Source organism: Saccopteryx leptura, chromosome 2 (assembly GCF_036850995.1).
Source record: "Saccopteryx leptura isolate mSacLep1 chromosome 2, mSacLep1_pri_phased_curated, whole genome shotgun sequence".
Lineage (NCBI taxonomy): Eukaryota > Metazoa > Chordata > Mammalia > Chiroptera > Emballonuridae > Saccopteryx > Saccopteryx leptura.
The window spans coordinates 320,264,885-320,272,169 of NC_089504.1; the positions used below are offsets into that span (position 1 = coordinate 320,264,885).

At 44.0% G+C, this 7,285-nt stretch overlaps 1 protein-coding gene across 2 annotated transcripts in view; it reads right to left on the reverse strand.

Annotated features, from left to right (window-relative positions):
- The window catches only part of DDX42 (DEAD-box helicase 42), a 40,049-nt gene extending 32,804 nt beyond the window's left edge, over positions 1 to 7,245 (reverse strand). The window contains exons 1-2 of one of the 2 annotated variants that reach the window (XM_066363032.1): positions 7,101 to 7,245; positions 2,140 to 2,262 (exon numbers count right to left, since the gene is read on the reverse strand). The gene's annotated coding sequence lies outside the window, so the exon portion shown is untranslated. The remainder of the gene's footprint in view (positions 1 to 2,139; positions 2,263 to 7,100) is intronic. The other variant, XM_066363031.1, reaches the window with a different exon arrangement.
- Between the last annotated feature and the right edge of the window lie 40 nt (positions 7,246 to 7,285).

The window sequence follows — 7,285 nt, forward strand, 5'->3', positions numbered from 1 at the left end:
TTTCTGAAGCTGGAAACGGGAGGAGACAGACAGACTCCCGCATGCGCCCGACCGGGATCCACCCGGCACGCCCACCGGGGCGATGCTCTGCCCCTCCCGGGCGTTGCTCTACCGTGACCAGAGCCACTCTAGTGCCTGGGGCAGAGGCCAAGGAGCCATCCCCAGCGCCCGGGCCATCTTTGCTCCAATGGAGCCTTGGCTGCGGGAGGGGAAGAGAGAGACAGAGAGGAAGGAGGGGGGGTAGAGAAGCAAATGGGCGCTTCTCCTATGTGCCCTGGCCGGGAATCGAACCCGGGTCCCCCACACGCCAGGCCGACGCTCTACTGCTGAGCCAACCGGCCAGGGCTCAACATTTTTTTTTTTTTTTCATTTTTCTGAAGCTGGAAACAGGGAGAGACAGTCAGACAGACTCCCGCATGCGCCCGACCGGGATCCACCCGGCACGCCCACCAGGGGCGACGCTCTGCCCACCAGGGGGCGATGCTCTGCCCATCCTGGGCGTCGCCATGTTGCGACCAGAGCCACTCCAGCACCTGAGGCAGAGGCCACAGAGCCATGCCCAGCGCCCGGGCCATCTTTGCTCCAATGGAGCCTCGGCTGCGGGAGGGGAAGAGAGAGACAGAGAGGAAAGCACGGCGGAGGGGTGGAGAAGCAAATGGGCGCTTCTCCTGTGTGCCCTGGCCGGGAATCGAACCCGGGTCCTCCGCACGCTAGGCCGACGCTCTACCGCTGAGCCAACCGGCCAGGGCTCAACATTTTTTTTAAGCTGCAGAAATACTCCTAAGAAAATAAGTATCACCCTGGCCAGATAGTTCAGTTGGTTAGAGCACCGTCCTGAAGCAGATTGCTGGTTTAATCCCCAATCAGAGCACATAAAGGAAAAGACTGATGTTCTTGTCTGTCTCTCTCCCTTCCTCTCTCTAAAATCAATAAAATAAACATTAAAAAAATGTATTTTGGGCCCTGGCCAGTTGGCTCAGCGGTAGAGCGTCGGCCTAGCGTGCGGAGGACCCGGGTTCAATTCCCGGCCAGGGCACACAGAAGCGCCCATTTGCTTCTCCACCCTTCCGCTGCGCCTTCCTCTCTGTCTCTCTCTTCCCCTCCCGCAGCCAAGGCTCCATTGGAGCAAAGATGGCCCGGGCGCTGGGGATGGCTCTGTGGCCTCTGCCCCAGGCGCTAGAGTGGCTCTGGTCGCAACAAGGCGACGCCTAGGATGGGCAGAGCATCGCCCCCTGGTGGGCAGAGCGTCACCCCATGGCGGGGGTGCCGGGTGGATCCCAGTCGGGCGCATGCGGGAGTCTGTCTGACTGTCTCTCCGTTTCCAGCTTCAGAAAAATACAAAAAAAAAAATGTATTTTGGAAGATCTGGTATATGCCAGGCTTGTTTTAGGCAATTGAAGATATAAAAAGACTTAATCTCTTAAATTTTATCCTCAAGGAGTTTACAGTCTACCAGGAAAACAGATAAAAAGACAGAAGACAAAAACAATCTACAATTACAATATAATGTAATGCTTGCTACAACAGAGACTGAGGTGCTATCAGCAATGCTATCCCAAAATTAAAGATTCTGGTAATGATATCTAGATTTCTAGAAGATTCAAAGAATCAAAATTTAAGATAGTATTTGTAGAAATTATCTATGTAATTATATTGGAAGAGTACTTATGAATCATGCATTTATTAAGCAAATGCCGACTAGAACATCACTCAAGAAGAAACCATGATTCAATATGCTGCCTTATGTAATCAGTTAGCTTATAGTTAAGGATTACAAAGAAATTTCTTGGGCATCAATCCACTCAATACCAATATAAGGTAAAAACTATTTCTTACAGTATTTTATTAGACTTAGCTTCAAGAAACTATTTTTAATTTAAAAAGTTTTGTAGAAAAGCAGGAAGCTCAGAAAGCAAAAAGGAACAAAGTTTAAAACTACCTGAAATTGGCCCTGGTCAGTTGACTCAGCGGTAGAGCCTCAGCCTGAGGAAGTCCCGGTTTGATTCCCTTGGGCACACAGGAGAAACAATCTGCTTCACCCCTTCCCTTCCCTCTTCTCTCTCTTTCTCCCCCTCCTGCAGCTATGGCTCAAACTAACGAGCTGGCCCAGGGATGCTGAGGATGGCTCCAGGGTCTCACCTTAGTTGCTGAGCAATGGAGCAGCGCCCCAGCTGGGCAGAGCATGGCCCAGTAGGGAGCTTGCTCTGGTGGATCCTGGTTGGGGTGCATGTGGCGTCTGTCTCTCTGCCTCCCTGCCTCTCACTTAATTAAAAAACAAACAAAAAACTACCTGAAATTTCCTCTCCCAAATATGTAATTGTGTTGATCTCTTTTGCTATTTTTCAACACTTGTGTATACACATACAATTTAAAAATAAAACTGACACCACACTGCACATAGTTTTACTGATTTCTTCACCAAATGATATACTATGAATATCTTTAAATTTCAATAAATACATTTCTATACTATTGTTTTATAATGTTGTGAAACATATCATATAGCTTTTACCTTTGTGCATATCCTTACTTGCTTAGGATCAATTTTTTAAATGTCATTGTTTAGTCAAAGGGAATACACATTCTAACTTTAAAGTTTTAATTACTACTTATATTTATGGAAAACTATCCATTACACATTAAATCAAATAAGAAGGGCCTAAAACAAGGTGGATAGTATGATTCAACATAATTCAATGTAAAAGCATGTGTTACATATTCAAAGATAGCGAGAAGATTGTTAATCAAAATGTTAACTGCAGTTATTTGATTTTTACTTTCACTAATTAGTGGATTGATTTACCACTAATAATAAAAATTAAAATGTTTATAATGGATTTTGAAGCAATGTGGAAAAGAGTTCCAGAAACAGCTTATAATGACATTGTTGAAGGGACCAAGAACAGTATGTTCTGCTTTGCTGGTTCTGTGTGGCCCTCCCCCATATGTACCTTCTAGTTTTTGTTTGAACTATAGTATATATTATACAGCACTCAGTTCAGTCTGCTTAGTATTAAATATGATTTATGTTATGTTTTTCTTTACCTTTAGGCCATGCTTAGTTCCAGGTAGGAACTGTTTTCACTCATTTTGGACTTTCCATAAAAGTTAATGCATGGCTAAAATACTATAATTACTTGATAAATACTGGTTTGCTTGGAACTTAAGACCATCTCCCGCTTTCTTCAGGAATCCTTTAGTGCAGTAGTTTCCAACTTTTACACTTGGGGACTGGTGAAAATAGGAGAGTTGTTTTAGGGAATGCTAAGACAGAAATCACCCTGAGCATAAATGAATTCAACTAAGATCACTGGGTATAATCTTCATATATCAGGATGCAGCTGGCACAAAATTTCTGGCAGACCAGTCCATGGACCCGCAGTTGGAAAATACTGCTTTAATGAAAATTAACATTTTAGTAAGAGGAGATTTGGTAAGAATTATTTACAAGCAATATGTTGTTAATACTGAGGATCTAGGGAATGTCACAGCCAAGGGAGATGAACATTCAGATGCTCAACAAAAACCCTCTTCCAGGTTCTTCCAGATCTTGGCCCTAAACCGTTCTGACGCATATTTCTGATTCTGTCATTCCCTTCAACTCAATAGCTTCCCAGTTACTCAGTCAGGCTGGAATGAGACTCTCCCATATGGCAAAAAACTACTTTACACTCCTAGGGTTTCTAAAGAAAACCAAACACTTTGGTGAATGTTCTCCCCTCTAACCTGGATTCTCTCCCCACAAAATCTCTCATTATACCCACCCATCTATCTACCTAACAAAGTCCTATCTTTTAAAGTCCATCTAAATACCAACTCCTAAACTATGATAGGAATACGATTTCCTCAGAGAAATGCTATCTCCTTCCTCAAACACCCAATATTTAATCATAATTTGTGTTCTTGTTATCTCTCTCCAACTCCATGTCACAGGTTTCATGGGTGAAGAAGCAGGCTTGTCCACTTTTTAACTTCTGTTTTCCAGAGTATATCTTCACTAACCAAGTTCATTCAATATATAGGAGACCCAAGGAGATTTACAGGTTGGCCAAAGAGAAAAATTAAAGATAGTTGTAAGGTGCTACTTGGTATAGTTCCAGGCACCAAAATACTGGACTTAGTAGAAAATCATAATAACATAGTAAAGTAACACAAACTATGGAATCAAGCTATGTTCAAACTCTAGCTTTGCCATTAACTAGATGTGAACCTTGAGGAAGCTCAAGGAAGTTATTTAGCTTCTCGATCTCAGTTTCCTCATCTGTAAGATTATGAAAATATCACCTATTTCACAGTTGATATGATAAACTGGGTTCACACACAAAAACACATTTACAACATGGTAAATGCATAATATTTACTAACAGTCATGTTTATCTTATTTTTCCAGAAATCAATTTCTCCATTGGTAAATGGAGAATATCAAGCTACACTTCTCATATCTCTTTCAACTCAGGGATGCCATACATAAGTGCAGCATGACACTGAAGAATCCAAAAATCATTATGAGCTGACAAGTGGGGAGACTTCATAAGATAGCTAGAACCCGGAGGGAGGCAAAGAAAGATGCAAGCTAAACAGAGAAGTATGAAGGAAAGAGATTCCAGGGAGGAAAGCTAGAAATAGCAAAGGCTAGAAAGTTAGAATAAGTGTGGAACAAAAGAAAAATAAATTGGCTAGAGTTTCTATTTTGGATAAGGGTAGAAAATAAGATATGATCTAAATGACTTTAAAAATAGTGGACTGCCTGACCAGGTGGTGGCGCAGTGGATAGCGTGTTGGACTAGGATGCAAAAAGACCCAGGTTCGAGACCCAGAGGTTGCCAGCTTGAGCACGGGCTCATCTGGCTTGAGCAAAAAGTTCACCAGCTTGGACCCAAGGTCGCTGGCTCAAGCAAGGGGTTACTAGGTCTACTGAAGGCCCACGGTCAAGGCACATATGAGAAAACAATCAATGAACAACTAAACTAAGGTGTCTCAGTGAAAAACTGATAATTGATGCTTCTCATCTCTCTCCATTCCTGTCTGTCTGTCCCCATTTACCCCCTCCTCTGTCCCTGTAAATAAATAAATAAATAAATAAAAATAGTGGACTAATACAACTGACTATAAAACCATATTACTTTAGGCCTGACCTGTGGTGGCGCAGTGGATAAAGCATTGACCTGGAAATGCTGAGGTCGCCGGTTCGAAACCCTGGGCTTGCCTGGTCAAGGCACATATGGGAGTTGATGCTTCCAGCTCCTCCCCCCCTTCTCTCTCTCTGTCTCTCCTCTCTCTCTGTCTCTCCCTCTCCAAAATGAATAAAAAAAAAATTAAAAAAACACAAAACAACCATATTACTTTATCACTTGCATTTTTGGAGTAATGCATTTTGCATAATCTGCTTAGAGAACATTTCAAACACTATAAACGAGCCAGTTCTTTAACGAAAATCTGTGCAAAACCCAAGAATTTCATCACATTCTTCTAAAGCCAAATAGAAGTAAATGCTGAGTTATACTTATTTTAGACACATCCCTTTCCTCTGTTAGCTTGAAGAAACTAAGAGCTGATTATATGAGTATCAATTGGATAAAAACTAAAATATAAACTGCACTCCTCCATGAATTTCACTAAATTATTACAATACAATCCAAGTCAGATCTTATCACTCTTCTGCTCAAACCCCTCTGATGGCTACTATCTCTGGCAGAGCACATGTGAAATCTTCACAATAGTCCAAAAGGTCCTAATGGTTCTGCTCCCAACCCCAATTTTTTTCTTCCCCGATCTTATCTCCTAGCACTCCCTCCTTTGCTCACAGCGCTACCAGCACATTGGTCTTCTAAGTGTTCCTCTAAAAGGCCAGCATTGTCCTCTTTCAGGCCTTTACACTTGCTGTTCCCTCTGCCTAGAACATTCCTTTCCCTAGACACTGGCTGGGTTCACTCCCTCACCCGCTTTTGGTCTGCTTAAATATTAGCTTATCTGTAAATGCATGCCTGACCACCCTATTTCAAAATACAACACCTTCTCATCCTTCTTTCCGGCTATATTTTTTCCTAAGGCATTCATAATCATGTAATACACAGCATCATTTATATATTTGCTTACTGTCTGTCTTCTCCCCAGTACAAAGGAAGTTTCAAGAGGGTAAGCTCTGAGACCTAATAGGCACACAGTAGGCATCAATAAAAATATTTCTTAAATGAACGAATTGCAAATTAGTCCATATAATGCCCCTTATAGGTACAGGAAAACACAACATAACGTTTTCTCTACTGAGAGCCTGAAAATTAATTTTGTACGACAGTTACTGCTTACCTCCTGTGTGCCAGAACTGGGTTTGGCTCTGAAACACCACAGAGAATAAAAAAATACTCTACTACAGGCTGTATATACAGGGGAGAAGAGATACAGAAACATCATTACAAAAAACATACAGGGAAGCCAAAGGAAACTGGACTCTACAGGAGTGAAGGGCAAAAGGGGGACTGCTTCACTAAGGTGATAAGAAAGCTATGATTCCCCCCGAACTCTTGACTAGTAAATAATTTCTCTTTATATTATTGCTATGTGTGCTTGCAACTCCACATAAATTATTTACTCGCATCAAATAAGCTTTTACGAAAGCCGCAAAAAAGTTTGTGTGACGACGGTGATGCTAATCACTGATCTACTCAAGGCTGCACAAAGATCACCGACTTTTTGACTGTCTCCGATTTGGCAACTTTCGCCTATAAAATCCCCCCGATTTTGAAGCTTGCACCTGCCAACTGCTGGCGACTAGGGTCAGAATCCTCCTGGGGGCTATCCCTTGCAAATCCCTTCCGTAGCCGAGCGGGCAGGCGCCGCCTCCGGAAAACCGCCAACTGGGCCTTCGTAAGAGTCGCGAGAAAAGCGAGAGCCGGGGGAGGCCGACGCGGCTCCTTAGGACCTCTTGAGGCCTCAGCCCCGTACTCCTACCCTTCCCCGGCTCCCTGGGCCTCCTGTGCCCAGACGCTCCGCCACTCTTTGTTAAGTGAGGTCGCGGTTCCCTGGCCTTCACTAGGCCCCGCAGTTGCCTCCAGTGCCACTAAGGGGTCGCGGCCCCGCATCCAGACCCACTTCGCACAAACCTGCTGCTGTAGCGGAAACTCCTACTACCTCGAACCGAAGAGAACACAACAGCCCGAAGTACGCGCGGTCCAGGCCGCGTCCCGCCGCGCTCCTCCCTCTCCGCCCCTTTAGCCGCCGCTGCCACCGCCTCTCCACCCGTTGCTGACTGGGGGAGGGGAACACAAGCCTGACATGCGCAGTGCAG